Here is a 19,410-nt window from a genome sequence, read left to right on the forward strand (position 1 = left end):
CTCCTTCTGCTACAATAGTATAAAAGCACAACACACTTGCCGAAACATTGCTGTGGACTGTAAGCATTGGCCTGATGCTACCATGGAATGTAGGGAATGAAAGTGAACTACATGTTGCACTAGTAATTGCGCCATCAAAGGTACATTAGGGATTTTCTATAGATCAGGATAGCTAGACAATTGCCTAATTTAGTCAGTTTAATGGTGTGACAAGGGGTCACTACAGTGGGTAAAGCCTGGAATAACCCACACAGTTACCATTATCTGGCTTAGCTTGAAAACATGAAAACAACACAGCTCACGTGCAAATACTAAGTCACCAAAAGTAGTATTTCTGTAAGGGTGACAGTTAACCAGGATTCATGAAACAAACAAACTGATTTCCAGACATTGATGATTTGTCAAAGACAAAGATATTTCTAATGATAAAAAAGCCAGACTTTCCACTTGCAACATAGTAGAAGTGCTGCTTTGTAATGTGGTGATCATATTGTTTTTATCAAGTCTGTTAATGTGCCCTCAATGTTACTAAAATGTTGTTACATCCTCCTCAGTATGGATTTGGCGTCCACTTTATGGTTCACTGAGTAACCATGTGTTATCATAAGAATACATAGATGCAAGACCATGCATGGGCTTGTAAGAGGATTCAATTCAACACTACAGCTAAGTCAACGCCTAGTCTGGAATACTGAATGAAAACCCTTATTGATATATCTTTAGGTCCAGTTCATGCGTTCTGGATGACTACCCCTATATAACACCCCTCTCTTGGAATCCCCCTGACCCCACTGAGCCAAGAAGTAGTTCTGTTTTGCAAGTTTAAAAGGTTTATTTGATAATTTACAATATATATTATATCACGCTTTATAATAAATTAATAATTGAATAGCACACTTAATCTGATATGATAAAGATTGACAACAGAGAATCTGGCACTAGCACACTTCTTATAATCACTAATGAGTGGACATGAAATGGATAAGGTAGCACACTGGTAAATAGGAACAAAAGAAGAAGGTGGTACAAAATGCTTTATAGAGTTCAAATGGATGCAAGGTTGAATGAATGAAATGCAGTATAGAAAATACTCAATATGATTTCAACAAAACAATGTAATCACTTTTCTCTGGCAATTCACTCCCCCCCTCTTTATGCAATGCAAGGGAATGGGAAGAAAGCACACAGTTCTCAGAAATGCAATCAATGTAATCAGTTCAATCCAGCAAGTTTAGACAACAGAAAACAGATAGGAGTTTTGAAATCACAGGCCCAAATTGCTTTAATATGTGCTAGCAATGGATGAGAAATATGCTGGAAATGCTTTTAATTCCCTTTTCAGAGGTTCAGGGTGAGTGGTATCTAGTTAATATTAGTCCAGGCTCACACTAGCAATGATGCAGGGATAGTTAGCAGGTTAAACGAATTTCTGGCAAATGGAAAGCAAACAGCAGCAGTTTTTTACATGTGAAGAAATTTGCAAATCGCGGTAAAATTCGCGGATGCGTGTTCCGCGATTGCGGTAAAACTATAAGGGGTAGGAATGCGGTTCTTGGTGCGATTCAAAGCTACGATTCTAAGCTATCAGAGGAAAGTTACTGCAAGTCTCTAGCCCAAACGGTTGCGGAGATATGAGCGATTGAATAAAGGTCGTTTTTGGGTTTGCAAATTTCAAAAGCTAAAAATGACAAGTGCAGCTTGCAACTAGAAATGACAGGTGACAGCTAGAAGGCAGTTCTACTTAGGTTAAATAGATTGAATTAGATGAATTTAAACTAAGAGATTGGTTCTACACAGTTCTGCTGGGTACTCACACTATATTCTTGAATTAAATGGGCCTCATCACGGATCTGGTCAGGGTTTTGGACTGGACTCTGGTCTGGTCTGGTCTCTCTGGTCTGGTCTCTTAGTACAGCACTGCTTTCTCTCTGGTCTGGTCTCTTAGTACAGCACTGCTTTCTCTCTGGTCTGGTCTCTTAGTTCTGGATAGATTGAAGTCTCTAGTTTGGCTTTCTGGAGGTTGATGGAGGTAAGTATGGATTTTTCCGGCAGAGCGTCCCGCTGCAGATGGATTTGGAAGGTCCCTATCTGTCCTGTCTGTCTGCTTTTATGTGTTTAGAATGTGGGTGTGTTCTAGCATCACTGACCCTACCTCTCTCTCAGCTTCTAATTGGTCAAACTTCCATTCGTCCCCTGATTGGCGAACTAAGTTGTGTCAGAGTGATGTCAGCCATTTATGATCTCTTGAAGAACCTCCCTTATCATCTGTGCACCCAAATCTATATATGATCAAAATACATACTTCAGAGTTACACAGTTGTTTGAAATTACATACCCATGTCACCTATCACATGAGGTATACTCTGTCCCAAATCTGCTGTTTCTAGGAGCTTGCATTCACAAATGGCAACTTCTAGCACTTTTTAATGTGCTAAACAACATTGGATCTTCATTAAATTTTATACAACTGTTCCTCACATATCTACCCACATACCAATGCATTTTCGTTTGTCTAGCTGAAACAGGGAGTCTGTAATATTAATAAACAATGGGGTTTTGCCCCAGAACATCACACAAATTCGAGTTTGGCCTTGAATTAAAGGTACATTTTTTAAATTAAAGCTCTCAAAGTTATACATTTCTGTCATTTGATTACAAAGAGTTATCAGTGTTTTTGTAAAATATATATTTTACTTCCAATTCAGTCCTCAGAGTGTTGAGGTCCGCCTCCAAGACTTGGGTGGGTCAGTCCTCTGGGCAGGCAGGGCTTTGTTGACATTAACAGTCAAAATCAACATATTCCTTTCAGAGGAAAGGGTCCTTTGTGTGGTCTCTGGGAAGCTCCCAGCCAGTCTGCCTTCTATCAATCAAGAGGTCATGTGAGATTCTAACTCCTGGTGTGAAGCTCTTGAGGTGATAGGGTTTCCCAGGCTTCAGGCCTCTGGGAACAGCATGTGGCTAATTTTTAATTAAAATGCAGCCTTTGAAGTCAGCTGAGTCAAATCCCTTTGTCAGCAACTGCACTCAATTCTCCTGTCAGAGTTTAGACCGCCAGCGCCCCCTTGAGGATTTTGTTGGTACTGCATGCAATTTTGGGATTTTCTTGGATTAATGCATTCTAAACAGGAATGGTTCTTACATGGTAGTAAATCCTTGCTTAACATTGTTTTGATGGGGCTCCTTACAGTAAGATGGTTATGTGGAACCCCACAAAAAAGGTTGAATCTTTAAAGTGGTCCAATGAGTCACGATTTCAGCAACTTTTTGACATCAGTAACAGTGGATTTTGTTAACAAAGACCTTTCTTTACACTGGTGGGTGGCAAGTTAAGTAACCATTTTGGTGTGCGCACAACTGCGCAGCTCTCCTGGATTCTGGGATGAAATGATGGGCGGCGACAGCGCATCCCCATCTTTACCCACTCCAACGATTTATTTTTGTTCTGGGGCAAAATGATGGGCAGCGACAGCTTAATCCCCACATTCACCCCGTCTAATGATTCCACATGGGTCAAAACCCTCCACAAACCCCCCCGCCCGACTGCGCTTTGACTTGAGTCGAGGGGGAGTCGGTTGCAAGGGAGGTTTTGAACCCTGGCGCTGGTATGTCCACATTATCTTCTTCCAATTCTGTAGATGGCACAGTTCAGCATCTTCCTCTCCATCCGGTCAGATCGATCAGTTCTCCTCGCCGGTCCTGATGGGAAGATTGGGCGGTACCCCGGGCCCGTTGCGTCTCTGCTCCCGGTCTCCGGATCGTCCTCCTTGGCCCGTCTCCCGGTTTTCTTTCTCCTAGGACGACAAAGGAAGAGCGGCAATACCTACTCATAGACGTCTTTCCACCACTGTTGAGATAGTGGGGCGGCATATGCATTTCATCATAACGAAACATTACATTCTTATTTTGATAAAAAACAGTATAACTAAGAGACAGTTTCATGCAAATCACCGTATGTTAGAGACTAGATGTGGTACGTTTTATGATTGGAACTGAATTAGTCTGATACAGTACCCGCTAGGATTCCAGAGGATTCCTCCAGTTGTTGCAGAGTGTGCCTGGGATGGCAACACTTCAACTGGTTTATGTGGACCCACTTGTCTTCCCCCTCTGCCGAAGGACCTTTGGGGATGTGGATTTTGTAGGCCACAGGTGAGATCTTATCGACGATCTCAAAGGGTCCTTTCCATGTAGGCAAAAATTTTCGCTGCTTGGCCTGGTTCCTTTGGAAGTTGTATAGATAGACCCGGTCTCCCACCTGATATTCCTTCCTGGAAGTTTTCAGGTCATAATGGGTCTTCATGCTATCAGCTGATCTTTCTAGATTCCGCTGAGCATAAGCAAAAGCATGTTGAAGGTGTTTCCTTAAATTCTCCACATACTCATGAGTAGTGGAGGCATTTATCAGTGTCTGCTCTTGGGTCCTGTAGAGCAAATGCTGCGGAAGCACCATCTTGCGCCCAGTCATCAACTCAAATGGTGACATTTTGGTTGCAGATGAAGGGGTAGATCTGATAGCCATTAGGACCAGAGGTAATCGGATATCCCAACTTGGCCCAGAATCTGCCACAAACTTCTTTAATATGCTCACAATGGTCCGGTTATATCTCTCTACTGCCCCAGAAGAGGCTGGTCTATAAGCAATATGCAGCTTTCTCTTGACCCCCAGTATCTCCCACATCTTTGTCATTACTTCACTGGTGAAGTGGCTACCTCTGTCTGACTCAATCCTTTGAGGTAGACCAAAACGGGAAAAGATGTGGTTAATCATCAAGGCAGCTGCAGTTTCTGCCTTGCAGTTTGGGGCTGGGAGACATTCCACCCACTTGGTAAACAAGCATGTCACAGTCAACATGTACTTATTCCCCCTAGCCGAGCGAATCACAGGGCCTACAAAGTCGATTTGTAAATCTGACCATGGCAGTGTCATTCCCCTCTTTTGTAAAGGCGCCCGGTGTGTGAGGGATGTCGGCTGAAATTGTGCACACACAAGACAACCCTTCAAATATTGGTTGAGGTCCTGGCCCATGTGTGGCCAGTATGCAACCTCTCTTAAGATTTCCAATGTTGTGTGAAACCCCCTATGACCGGCGGTGGCCGCATCATGGGCGTGACTTAACATCAGGCTTCGGAATGAGGTAGGAACCACCCACTGATCGTGGCCAGCTTTGGATTTCCTTACCAGCAAACCGTCTTGGATCCGGAACATTTTTGGACATTTCATCAACACTCTTAGGTCCTCTTTCCCAATGTAATCGGTATCCGTCAGGGGAAAGTTCTCAGGGTCCTCAAGGTGCTGGTAAAATTTACCAATAATTGGATCCCCCTTCTGAGCGGTAATCAAATCAGCATCAGGGGTCTCCTTACTCCATTGTGCAATTGAAAGGTCGTTGTGAGCATTTGTCTGGGACCTAGTGATAGCAGTGACCTGGATTTCCCCCAACAGGGACTCAATCTCAATTAGATCTCCTTGGATGGCCCCGGTTTTGGCCAGCTGATCAGCTAAGTCATTTCCAGTTTTGTCTGGTCCCTCTACTTTGGAATGACCCTTGATCTTTTTCCAGTAGATGGTCATCCCATTCGATGTGACCAGATCATCAATGTTTTGGATCAACTTCCCATGTTTCAAGGGTTTGTTGTTAGCACATAACATGCCTCTGGTTTTCCAATTAACCAGGTGCTCCACGAACCCGTTCCGTACATAATCCGAATCTGTGATTATGACCAGTTCGTGGAGTTGATGCTGGACAGCAGTGAGGATGGCATGATGCACAGCCATCAATTCTGCCACCTGACTACTTCGGGGACCAATTTTGTATCCAGCGGAGGGTTCTGGGGACTCATTCACCCATGCATTCCCTACGCCGGCCACCAGTTCTTTCTCCCCGTCGTTGTCAACATGGTAAGAGCATCCATCCACATAGACAGTGGGCATTCCCTCACACTTGTCTTCTTCAAAGACTTTGTGGGGGGAATTAAGGTATGCCTCCATGTTGTCCTTGATTTTCAGACTTTCGTCCTCGAGACAGTTTTCTCTGGCACAATCATGCAAGTCAGCCAGACCTTGCGCGAGGGGACTCTTCTTGTTTTGGCCATATCTGACCTCCACAGGAAAGCCTTGCATTGACAGAATCCAGGAAGTAATTCGGGAATTACTCACATTTCCGGCCCGGATTCTGTCACTTTGGAGATATTGCAGAGGCTGGTGTGGAGTCTCCACTATGATGTGTTCCCCCTGGATAAACGGGCGGTAATTCTTCAATGCCCACACCGTTGCCAGGAGTGCCTTCTCACAATCGTTGAATTTTTCCTCCACAGAGGATAAAGTTTTGCTCGCATAGGAGATTACTTTATTGACCTTGTCATGCTTTTGGTATAATACTGCCGTCAAGCACGTATTAGAGAACCCTGTCTCCAGGAAGAACTCCTTGTTTCTGACAGGGTAAGCTAGGCAAGGCGCTTGTGAGAGGCTTCTCTTGAGTTGTCTTACTGCCTCGGCTTGTTCTGGACCCCATTCCCACTTGACCCCCCCCTTCAGGAGATGAATCAGGGGTCTGGTGATCTCTGCGTAGCCCTCAATGAACTTCCTGCTGTAATTAGTCAGTCCAAGGAGGCTCCTTAGTTCTCGCAGAGTTGTGGGGTCTTTCAGTTTCTGAAGTGCTTCCACTTTCTTTTCCTGGGGACAGAGACCCTGAGGAGTAATCTCATGCCCCAGGAAATTAACACAGGTTCTACACCACTGTGCTTTCTGAAAGGAAAGTTTTGCTCCGGCGGCCCTCAACTGCGTCAGAACATAACGGATCTCCGCTATGTGTTCCTCCACAGATGAACTTTTGATGAGGACATCATCTACATAAGCCAGGTTACCCCTTGCACCCAGGTCGGGCATGGCCTTATGTAGGAAAATATTGAACTCATTACCGGAGTTAAGGTATCCGAAGGGAGTCCGGGTCCATGTGTACTGCTGGCCCCCAAAGGTAAAAGCCAGCTTGTATTGGTCCTCCCTACTGACAGGCACAGTCCAGTATCCATTGGTCAGGTCTATTGCAGTGAATACCTGTGACCCCTGGATCTGGGCCAGCCCTTGGTCAATGTAGGGCAGAGGCCATCGGGAAGTATGGACCCGTTTGTTGAGCTCCCTGAGGTCGGCGCAGAGTCTCCACTGGCCGTTTGGCTTCAATATTCCCAGCACCGGATTATTGAAGGTGCTGTGGACTGGACGGATTATTCCCCGGGACTCAAGGTTCTTAATTATTTCGGTAAGGGACTCCATTGATGAGAGAGGCAAGCGATATTGCTTCACAAACACAGGAGTCATGCCAGGGTCCGTGGGGATTGTTGTTGTGTGGATGTCAGTGCGACCACAGTCATATGAGTCTACCGCAAAGAGATCTTGGAAATCCAAGAAAACTTGTTTCAACTTTTGCTTTTGTTCCAGAGTCACACAGGCATCAGCTAGGTTGACTCTCTCTTCCACCATCTGCCTGAAGCCTGGAAAGACTTCTGGCTTGGCTATTTCAGCGGCCTCCTCCAGCTGGGTGGAGAAGTCCCTGGTCAGAGTGCTGATTTGGACCGGAGGCTTCAGGTGGGAAAGGCAGCCCTCATGGACCTGGAAAATCACCTCATCCCTCCTGAAATCACAAGTCACATCTTCCTTACCATAGGGGCAGGAAGTGTACACCAGGAAGTTCCCCCCATGCCGGGTAAAGATCCTGTCTGGTGTTGTATTGTCATCACTGTCACTGTCAAAACAGTCCTTGGGGATTGGTCCTAACAGTTCATTTACTAAGTCGATGGAAAAATGTCGGTCATCAACCGCCATTCCAATAATGGTGCCTGCGGCTAGAGTAATACTCTTTAAGTCGCTGTTATCCACCTCTATTGGAATGGTGTCATGTTCTATGTTGACTAATGGAGTTGGGTTTACCCCTAACCCTTGCAGTTGGAGAGAAGCATTTAGATGTATGTAAGCATCAGGGTTTTTCAACTCTTGTCCCCTTTTGACTTTCACTTCCAGGGAGAATTGTCGGGTCCTTTCTGGGATGGTGACTTCCTCTTTTACCTGAATTTCAACTGCATAAGGTAGCAATTGAGCTGACCTAAATGCTTTTTCTGGATCATCAAAGCCCATGGGATTATCCGCTAATCGGGACCAAGCTTTGAGGTTTATTAGGTCCAAACTAATGGCAAAGCGATTGAGAATGTCACTGCCTAAGTAAAAGGCGGCAGGGACGTCTCGCACGACCCAACAATTATGGACAATGCTCTTGTTGCCAATGGAGATTTTGAGCATACACCTGCTTGGCAGGAGATGTTTGGAATTAGGTGCTTCCAGGTCCATTTCCCATTTGTCTATCAGTTTGAAGGTGGGAATGGCTGGATCTTTTGGGAGTTGGCGAAACATGGCTTCGCTGATGAAGCTCTTACCGTTGTTCACACACACTCGAGCGAGAACAGAGTCCTTCCCATCATTTAACTGAACAGGGATGAACAACTGCTCTTCAATTTGCTGAATATCAGCCAGGCTCTGAGCTGATTTCACATCTTTCTGGACTATAGGAGTGGGAGTTTCAGATTGTGGATTGGTATAGAATTTCAGAGTGTTTCCTTCCAGCGTGGAATACCACCTTAAACTGGAAGGAAGGTTGATTTTCAGAAATAGAGAGGACCCCCCATCACCAGTCTGTTGTCCTACTGCTATTACTGTCACGTCTGGAATCTGGTTATTCTGGAAGTGAAATTCTACTTGGTCAGATTTTTGTTCAACCATGTGGCAGGTGCCGTTTAAACTAACATGGTTAACACTCTGTTTTAATTTTATTGGTCGGCTAGTCTGGGTCCAGAGGACCTTGTTTACGCAATCTATTAGGGGTGACAACCTTCTCAGGAGGTCATTCCCTAGTAAACAAGGGGTGCCCTCTGGGGTCACAATTATGACCGGGTGTTTCAACTTGTGTCGCCCGATCTTAATGTCCAAGTCTGCAGTCCCCTCAACGGGAATTTCCTTCCCGTCAAAGTTCTGGAGTTGTCCAGGAAGTGAGGTGAGAGGAATTTGGTAATTCTCTCCCCTTCCTGCATTCAGTTCATCAAAGGCCCTTCTGGACAGAAGGGTAGCTTGAGATCCAGTGTCCACCAGTGCCAAGATTGTACCCTGCCCCTGTACTTGTACCGGGGCATAATATCTTCCCTCCTTCTCCTCAAGGGGGCACAGATAATGTACATTTTTGGACAACTGGTGGGCTAACTTTCTGGTTTTGGACATCGCGAGAGAAGAATTTTGGGCAGAATTCTGTGGAGAGCCTTGGGAATCTGAAAGAAAAAGTTGGCAACTGGAGATCAGAGCCATTGTGGGTTCCCCTGGTTCCGGTTCTGGGCCGCCCCCCCCTTTTTGGAGGCAGTCACCAGGATGGGTTTGAACCAGGGGGTTTTCTTGCGGTTTGTTCTGGGATGAGATAGTGGGCGGCGGTAGCTCAGTCTCCACATCTCCCCAGTCTGGATTTGCATCCCTAGGGACCCATTTTTCTTTGGGAGGAGTTCCCCCCTCTCTGAAGGAGAAGATCCTTTTCCCAGGATCCTCTGAGGATCCCTCTCCCTCAAATTGGAAGATCTGTACCTCCTCCTCAAACTGAGTCTGTTTGGGTCTTTTGTTTCTCCTACCCCCCCTCTGCTCCTTAGGAGGCAGACTTTCAGGGGCCAGAGATTTTGTTTCCGGTTCCTGGGTTTCCAGGGGCTGTTTACAAGTGAGGAAGGAAGCTTCCTCCAAGGCTTTACACCCCCCTTCCCTTTGTGCCTCCTCCCTGGGAACCGGTGAGTTATCGGAGTGCTGCCCCCGTCATTGTTCTGGAGCACCAGGTCCAGAATTGGGTGCGTTCTGCACTGGCATGCTGATCTGAGGGTTCTGCTGCGCCCTCAGTATATGACCCATATCCCGCGCCATGTTTTGAACCTGGCGCTCTAACTGGGAAACCCGCTCAGGCTGATACGGGGCCCTGTTTTCTCCCCTGGGCTGATCCCGGGAAGGGTAGCTGTCCCTCCTCTGGTAATACCCCGGGTTGGGAAGATTTGGGTACCCCTCCACCCTTGGCCTCCCCTCTCCCGGATTCAGTGATCTGGGCTCAGGGAATTGGGGAAAGAAGGATGGATGGTTTTGGGGCTGAAAGTCGGGTGGATATCTGGGGAAAAAGTTCTGCCCAGGGTTTGGTAAATTTCTGCCCTCCTGTGGGAAGTTTGGAGGGAAGTTCCCTGGGTTAGGTGCTTGTCTGGATCCCCCCCCTTGGGCTGGAGGAGTCCACACATAACCCAGGATGGGTCGATTTCCCTTGTAACGGGGACTTACATAATCAGGAGAGCGAGGGACCCCATTTGTGGGGCTGCCTCCTTGGCTCCCTGTCTGTGACTGACCCGAGGACCTCCTGGGCCTAGCATTATTAGGTGCAGGCAGGTTTTTAGGCCCCCCCATCTCCAAATCCAAAACGGGGGTAACCTTTACCTCTGCCACCTTGGCAGCAGCAGGGGTGCTGTTGGCTTTGGGGTTTTTCTGGGCATTACTTTTGCTATCTACCGGTTTCTGCACCTCATAGATCCGGGTAGCCTGTTCAATGACCCAGTCTAAAGATCTTTTCTCGTGAAAATCCCTCACGAGCTGGGTCATGATATATTTGGGCAAGGCATGGAAAAACGTATTTATAAATTCCCTGCTGTCCGTGCGCACCCTTCTTGTGGTCTGTGCAAAAGCACGCTTTAACTCCTGCACAAATTCTTGTGGGGCCTGATCCTCCCCACATTGCAAATTGTAGGCTGCCTTGCGAGCCTCTTGAGGATTTCTGTGAACAGAAAAATGTTTCAGGATGGCCGCCTTATATGTGGACCATCTTAAATGATTTTGGTCCTCCAGCCCCGCAAAGAAACTGGAGTATTCCGGGGAGAAGGTCCACTTTACATATTGAATGCAGCTTTGGCTGTCCTTCAAATGGAAAGTCTCCATCATTTGTTCAAACAACTCTAAGTGCTCCCAAACAGAATACTTAGCGTTCTTATGGTAAGGCGTGATGACGCTCCTGATCGCCTTAATCTGCTTTAAGGGGTCCTTAAGCAAGGCCCTTTTTGCCTTATTGGCCTTTTTGGTTCGGGTAACCCTTGTCCATTCTTCCTCGGACTCAGAGGCACTGCTCCCAGAGGTTCCCGTCTGTTCTTCCAGGTTTTTCCGGATTCTGCGAGCCTGGGAATGGCTGGCAGAATGTGGGGACCTGGTCTCCTGTGTCCTGCGCAGTTCAGAGGAGTCTTCAGATTCCTCCTTGCTGCCAGGATTTGATGGGTACCCCCTCCACTGACCTAACTGGGCAGAGGTTTTCAGGATGCCCTTAATGGGCCTACTCTCCTGGGGTTCCCCATTGAACTGTACTGTACTTGGGTGCCCATACCCGGATGCCCACCCCTCCATTCCTGAGTGGTACTGGCCTATGAGCCCCATACTCTTAGCTGGATAGTGATCTGCCATCCCTGCGGCCCTGTGCTCATGTGCGCCAGGGGACATGGGGGTGGTAGAGTCCAGGGACTGGGGGAGATGAAGGCCCCTGGTGTTAGGGCTCCTGCGGTTATGGTCAGGAATCTCTCTTTCCCAGCGGACCTCATCTCTATCCACCCCTGCTCCCTGTTGCAATGCAAGAGCCTGCATTTGTGCTTTCAGTTCCTCTGTTAAGGCCTTACTCGACTCTATCAGTTTCTCCTGCATCGCTACCTGTTGCTGGAGCCTATCATTGTGTTGACAGAGGGCCTCATTCTCCCTCTGTGCTTCCTGGTTGGTCCTGGAGAACTGGGCCAGTCTTTGCTGCAGGAGGTTTACCTCCTGGGCAATGTCCCTATTGGCCTGCTCCTTTCTTGCTAGAGCATCTTCCACCCTTCTGGTGTGCTCTACCAAGTTCTGGTTTTCTTTTTGGAGATCACCCAGCCCCTGGTGGGCCAGGTGATTTTCTTCCATTTTTCTTTTTAAATGGCAGACTTCCTGGCCTAAGGCGTCTCTTTCCTGACTAAGCGCCTGCATTTGTGCCGCCAGGTCGTCCCTTTGCCTTTGGAAGGCACCAGCTTTCTGGCGCTCCTGATCAAACTCTGCCTGGGTATCCAGGTCTTTCAGAATCAGTTTATTGCTCTCCTCCTTCACTCTATCTAGGTGGCCTTGCAGGGTGACTACCTGCTCAGCACATGCCCTATTGAAGTCTAGCTGTTGCTCCAGCTTTTTCTGGCTTTGCAGTAGGGAGTCCAAACCTTCTTGGTGTTCCTTCTGCAAGGCCAGAAATCTGGTATCCTGTTCTGACTTTTCCCTTTGCAGCACATCCATATCCTCCTTTATTTTAGTGATGTACAGTCTGCTGTCATTTTCTGACTCCTGGCTCCTCTGCAGCCTCTGCTCAGAAGAGACCAGGTCAGATTGGACCTTCTCTAACGCCATCTGTTGCCTTTTTGCCAGATCATGGCCTTCAGCACATTTATTCTGTATGGCTCCCATGTATAAATATAAATATGCCGCTATCCTAACAATCTTGTCGTGCTCATCTTTGGCCTTAGGAGCCATATATAGTTCACTCAGGGCCACGTGTAATGGACCCTGATCTCTATATATATCTGACCCTGTTTCAGTGACCTGTTGCGTGATGGCCTGCAACCAGACTGTTTGGTCCTGGTGAGTCCATTCACCTCTCACAAATAGTTTGTGTAAGAAGTGCTCTCTGGCTATTTTCATATCTACCAAGGTCGTCATTCTAGAGATTGGTCTCTGTCCTGACTTACAGAAGTTAGTATTTTAGTTTTGCAGAACAGAACTTTTCTTGGAGTGTCCCTTTTGAGGAATGCTTCACAGCGTAATGCAGCGTGGTGATCCGACCGGATGTATGTATCCCGTCAGTTAGCACACTGTATTAAGCTGCACAAGTGGTAAATCTAACCCAACGTCTCGGCTCGAGCCCCCACTTTGTAAGAGGATTCAATTCAACACTACAGCTAAGTCAACACCTAGTCTGGAATACTGAATGAAAACCCTTATTGATATATCTTTAGGTCCAGTTCATGCGTTCTGGATGACTACCCCTATATAACACCCCTCTCTTGGAATCCCCCTGACCCCACTGAGCCAAGAAGTAGTTCTGTTTTGCAAGTTCAAAAGGTTTATTTGATAATTTACAATATATATTATATCACGCTTTATAATAAATTAATAATTGAATAGCACACTTAATCTGATATGATAAAGATTGACAACAGAGAATCTGGCACTAGCACACTTCTTATAATCACTAATGAGTGGACATGAAATGGATAAGGTAGCACACTGGTAAATAGGAACAAAAGAAGAAGGTGGTACAAAATGCTTTATAGAGTTCAAATGGATGCAAGGTTGAATGAATGAAATGCAGTATAGAAAATACTCAATATGATTTCAACAAAACAATGTAATCACTTTTCTCTGGCAATTCACTCCCCCCCTCTTTATGCAATGCAAGGGAATGGGAAGAAAGCACACAGTTCTCAGAAATGCAATCAATGTAATCAGTTCAATCCAGCAAGCTTAGACAACAGAAAACAGATAGGAGTTTTGAAATCACAGGCCCAAATTGCTTTAATATGTGCTAGCAATGGATGAGAAATATGCTGGAAATGCTTTTAATTCCCTTTTCAGAGGTTCAGGGTGAGTGGTATCTAGTTAATATTAGTCCAGGCTCACACTAGCAATGATGCAGGGATAGTTAGCAGGTTAAACGAATTTCTGGCAAATGGAAAGCAAACAGCAGCAGTTTTTTACATGTGAAGAAATTTGCAAATCGCGGTAAAATTCGCGGATGCGTGTTCCGCGATTGCGGTAAAACTATAAGGGGTAGGAATGCGGTTCTTGGTGCGATTCAAAGCTACGATTCTAAGCTATCAGAGGAAAGTTACTGCAAGTCTCTAGCCCAAACGGTTGCGGAGATATGAGCGATTGAATAAAGGTCGTTTTTGGGTTTGCAAATTTCAAAAGCTCAAAATGACAAGTGCAGCTTGCAACTAGAAATGACAGGTGACAGCTAGAAGGCAGTTCTACTTAGGTTAAATAGATTGAATTAGATGAATTTAAACTAAGAGATTGGTTCTACACAGTTCTGCTGGGTACTCACACTATATTCTTGAATTAAATGGGCCTCATCACGGATCTGGTCAGGGTTTTGGACTGGACTCTGGTCTGGTCTGGTCTCTCTGGTCTGGTCTCTTAGTACAGCACTGCTTTCTCTCTGGTCTGGTCTCTTAGTACAGCACTGCTTTCTCTCTGGTCTGGTCTCTTAGTTCTGGATAGATTGAAGTCTCTAGTTTGGCTTTCTGGAGGTTGATGGAGGTAAGTATGGATTTTTCCGGCAGAGCGTCCCGCTGCAGATGGATTTGGAAGGTCCCTATCTGTCCTGTCTGTCTGCTTTTATGTGTTTAGAATGTGGGTGTGTTCTAGCATCACTGACCCTACCTCTCTCTCAGCTTCTAATTGGTCAAACTTCCATTCGTCCCCTGATTGGCGAACTAAGTTGTGTCAGAGTGATGTCAGCCATTTATGATCTCTTGAAGAACCTCCCTTATCATCTGTGCACCCAAATCTATATATGATCAAAATACATACTTCAGAGTTACACAGTTGTTTGAAATTACATACCCATGTCACCTATCACATGAGGTATACTCTGTCCCAAATCTGCTGTTTCTAGGAGCTTGCATTCACAAATGGCAACTTCTAGCACTTTTTAATGTGCTAAACAACATTGGATCTTCATTAAATTTTATACAACTGTTCCTCACATATCTACCCACATACCAATGCATTTTCGTTTGTCTAGCTTCAGGAACTGGAGGTTCCAACGATCTGTATAAAGCCTGACAGTATTCGGTTGCCCGAGCAGGGGGATGAAGTGAAAACCTTGCCATGAAAAATGGCACCAGGATGTGATATTCAATCAAAAATACCCTGTCTACAATCAATCACTTTCCCCAAATGTTCTATAACTGCAATTTAGAATAGTAAAAAAGCACCAGTCCCATAATATGCAGAGAAGTCTTTTTAGAAGTCTGGAAAATAAAAATCACCCCCATACTGACTTTTTCCAGGCAATATTTTCATATAGAACCCCAGAAGGTAGTTTCTCACCTCAGTGTAAGATTTTTAATTGTTGAATGTTCTTGGACTTCCATAGGATTATTTTTTCCACTGGATGTCACTTTACATAGAAAAGGCATCAGAGTTCTTTGGACCAGGGTCTATATTTTTGCAATGCAGTTTTCTCAACATTGGCCACCGCAGGCAAAACTACATTTAAAATCTAATTAAGGGATGCTACAATATGGGGTCTGATTTAAAGGAGCATTGGTGTAGCTCCATAAATGCCATATCCTCATCCTCACCTGAACTCTATTGGAATGGGCTCTTTTTTTCGAACAAAGTAGTGGTCTGTGCCAAAATGGAGGACATGTTGAGCATAAATCATCTGTTAAAATCAGAAAAACATGGAAACCTCAGTCTTTTTGATGTACATGTTTCGCTTCTTTGATTTTGTTACTACTGATATTGTTGCTCATTTTATACATGGAAGGATGCATGACATGGGGGAAACAGTTGGGGTGTGGGGAAAAAATTGGTTCTGGGGTCTGTCCCCCCTCACACGTTGTTGCAAAAGAATGGTAAAACATTTGTGGAAAAAAAGAGCTGTGAGGAGAAAATGTGCAGTTAAAACATAAAGAGCAACCTGAACTATTTTGATATGGATTTGACCTCCCTCCAGAGTTAGAATAATGCCCAAAGGCCCCACTTATGTCATGTGGAATAGACCTTTGCTAAGTTTTGCATACAACCGGTGTTGATGAAGATAGGACAGCACCACAGAAACAGGTTGGAGATGTTCTTGTTCAAATATGGAGTGAATCAGAATTTCATCCATATGTACAAAAATGAATATGAGATGATACTCTCAAATTATGTAATTTACAAAGAACTGAAAGCTACCAGCGCAAAGGGCCTGCTAATTAAATATCCCATACCATCGGTGTCTACTAGGGTTCCTCGTCTCTGAAAATAACCAGACCACAAGATGTGCATAAATGCTACTTGGTGGAAGCGTGATGGACCTGATCACACAGAACCAGGAGTGGATATTGTTTACTGACATTGATCTAATTGGGTGTGCACTAATCTATGCAAGGCTTCAGTGACGTGTTCTCCCTAGAAAAGACAAACAATGTCAAAGCAGCTGTGACATTGCATTTCTGAAAATAGTCATTTGCTGAATTCTGTTCACTATTCTCCCATAGATGGTGCTTGTCTGGCTCAGAAAGGATGAATATACCTCCACAAGGTATGGGTTCTCACGGATTAAAGCTTATCTGATTTTCACGGCCTGTGCATCAGCAAAGTCTCTGTCCTATCCTTCTAGAAAGAGTCTATGGTAGAAGTATACAATGGTAACTTCAACTGATTGAAGAGGTTTTACTGAACCTGTGGCAGAATCATCCACCGCTACATGAAGACAATACTCCCGACAACATGGAGCTCCAATCCAAACAGCCCTTCATAACCAATCTACAACTGGATTATGTAGAGATTACAAAGGCACACTAAAGTGATCCAGAACTGTCTTTTCGCTTTTTCTCTTCTTTATATTTATATAACGCACCAAATCACCCAGAAGCACATGTAGTACAAACAAAGGGGTTTACAGAAGCGGATTACTGAGCCAAACCTGGAAGGAGCAGTCCCATCAACAACAACATCACCAACCTCACCACTGAGTAATAGGCCCCAATGCCAATAATCTACCGCCCACCTCTGTAACTACTGCTGTTTGTGCCTTTGCCTGACTTCGAAATCCTACCAAATCTGCAAATTAGATATAGAAACCCCCCCCAGTAGCTTTGCAGTGAAGCATGAGTGAAATTATCTCTTCGCTCCTTGCAACGGCCAAAGTAGCCGCTAAGGTAATATCCGAAACTGGTAGCCACTGAGCATGGCCTCACAGTGACCTGGGTGTTACAAGAAAACCAAACTAGCGGTTTAATTGACGGATTCAGCATATGAAAAGTGATGATTTCAAGCTCATGAAGGCCATTAATCTATGAGAAAAGCTCTGTAGGCAAGCAGAAAGATCATGTAAGGCAATGCTATGCGATGAAAATTATATTCTCCTTTACTGAACAAGTTTACCTCTGTTGATTTGATTGTATAAAATCAATGAAGATGCATGCAAGTTGGGCAATTAACATATGCACAAGTAGTCTGAAACAAAGGTAAGCTATAGGCTTTGTCAAAGTACTATGAGAACTGTGAGCAGGAGATACATTGCATCCCCGGGAAGGAAAGGACAATGTTCCTGTTACTCAAAAATAGATTGAATTAGAGAAGTTCAGTGAAATAATGATTTTGATATTTGCATTAATGAATATCCCTGGAGCTATAGATTTTATGTTTTAAACATGGCTTTGAAGTTCACTGTCTTGCTCTTCTCATTAGCTTCACTTTGCTTCACTCTTAAATCACTGAGGTAAACGCTAGAGCGGCAATGCCTATGTCTTTACATGCCTACATAATTTCATATTATGAATGCATTCTAACATCTTGTGTATTTCTGTCATGTGATTGCTACCTGTACCGGTCCCACCATTTTTGGTGCTTGACATTTCTGGTTTGGGGAATAATTATTTGTGCCATGTGATCCTTCCTGATTTAATTCTACAGGTTATTGCTTTGATTTCAATCTTCGCGTCAGTACTCTCACTTTAGCTTGTGACAGTTGGGTTTTCTATTTACATATTACTTTCTGCAGTTTCCTTGGTGTATACTGTTCACAATATTGTTTTATTGCACTTTTGGGGGTTTGTTTTTCGATGTTTGTAATTTTGTGGTACATTAGTTTTGATTTTCTTCATATTGTGGTTAACTATCTCCTCGCATCCTGTACTTATTACTACACTATTTGTCTTAGGATAAAACTAACCTCCTGTTGTGAGCATTATTTGAGTATCTTAGTGAAACGTATATACACTTGATGGCCATAGGTCTGACAACCTGTAATATTTTATGAATATTTTGGCATAATTTCATTGTTTTATAGATGTTTGACTCCTGATGATGGTTGTTACTGAAACCTGTTGATCCTTTGCATTTCTGTCTGGGCCACAGTGTATTTCTTTGGATTGCTGCAACAGTTGATAAAATTGTCCTTTTAATTTGGATATTTTTGTTTTTAATTTGAATACTCTTGGACTCAACTGACTGGCATAAGAGTTTAAGTAATTCTATGGACAGGGCTAGAATTGGGGAGACAATAAGGCCTTAGGACGACAGATTTGGCAGGCAGAGCCTTGATGAGATGGAAGAATGTTTCTGCTCTCCCCAGAGTATCATTGAATACCTGCCAGTGCTGGTACAAGAAGGTGTGCAGGTCGATTGTTTGGCCTGGCAAATCTGGGGGAATACGTTATTTGGGTTGTGAAATCTTCTCCTTTTTCTGGGCCATTAGATTAACCATCAGGGTGAGCTTCTCAGACTTCCACCAGGCATTTAACTAATGTAATGATACTTTTATTGTCTTCCTCCAGTCATCCTGTTGGTCTTGGTTGTTAAGGTTGCTAAAAAATTCAACAAACTATTCGGGGAGGAGCATATTCTCTGAGCGTAGTGTTCGTACCAAGACTTAGTCACCAACTCAGTAACAGCACAGCTTCATTTCCAAGCGATACTATTTCTTCTGTTGTACTTGTGCATTTGTCAGGTTGTGTTTCACCAATCTCTGGATTAGTTATGGGGGACTGCAAGTAGATTGTATCATCTCAATGGATCCATGTTAAGAGTTGTCCTCTCATTCTGCAGACTCAAGCTGAATTTTCAAGATGTCCTGTAACACCACCAGCGATATACCAACTCAAATGGGGAGAACTCAATGGAGGCTTAAATTCCTGGCAGCAAACAGGCCCCACAGGATCAGCTCAGCCAAGCCTTTTACATCCTCTGTTACCAACTACCAGAGGAGTTTCTTTACCGTCTGGTTCAATCGCTCTACCACTCCATACATGTCAGGGCAATATATTGAAGTGCAGAGTGTTTAAATGTATAGTAATTGTTTTAAGGGGATAGGAAAGAGATCTAGAATTTGTAGATTACTGTGCTTGTCCACAGTGCTTAGTGTTGTGTCCTGCAGCCAATGAGTAGTTCTTGAAAAGATGGGGTTCTTCCATCTTGTATAAAGTTTAAATTGGGTATGTTGGGGGAACTGCACTCAAACCAACCGCTGGAACCTTAGGTATCTGGCATCTTATGATGAATGAGAGCTCAGTCCTGCATAATGGTTAGATTGTTAGTGCTTTAATTAGACATGTGTGCCTAATAGTCCAGGTGAATTTAGGTCTTTTTCAGGCTGTGGT

The sequence above is a fragment of the Ambystoma mexicanum genome, chromosome 2p, assembly GCF_040938575.1.
Source record: "Ambystoma mexicanum isolate Mex_15411 chromosome 2p, UKY_AmexF1_1, whole genome shotgun sequence".
In the NCBI taxonomy this organism is placed as follows: domain Eukaryota; kingdom Metazoa; phylum Chordata; class Amphibia; order Caudata; family Ambystomatidae; genus Ambystoma; species Ambystoma mexicanum.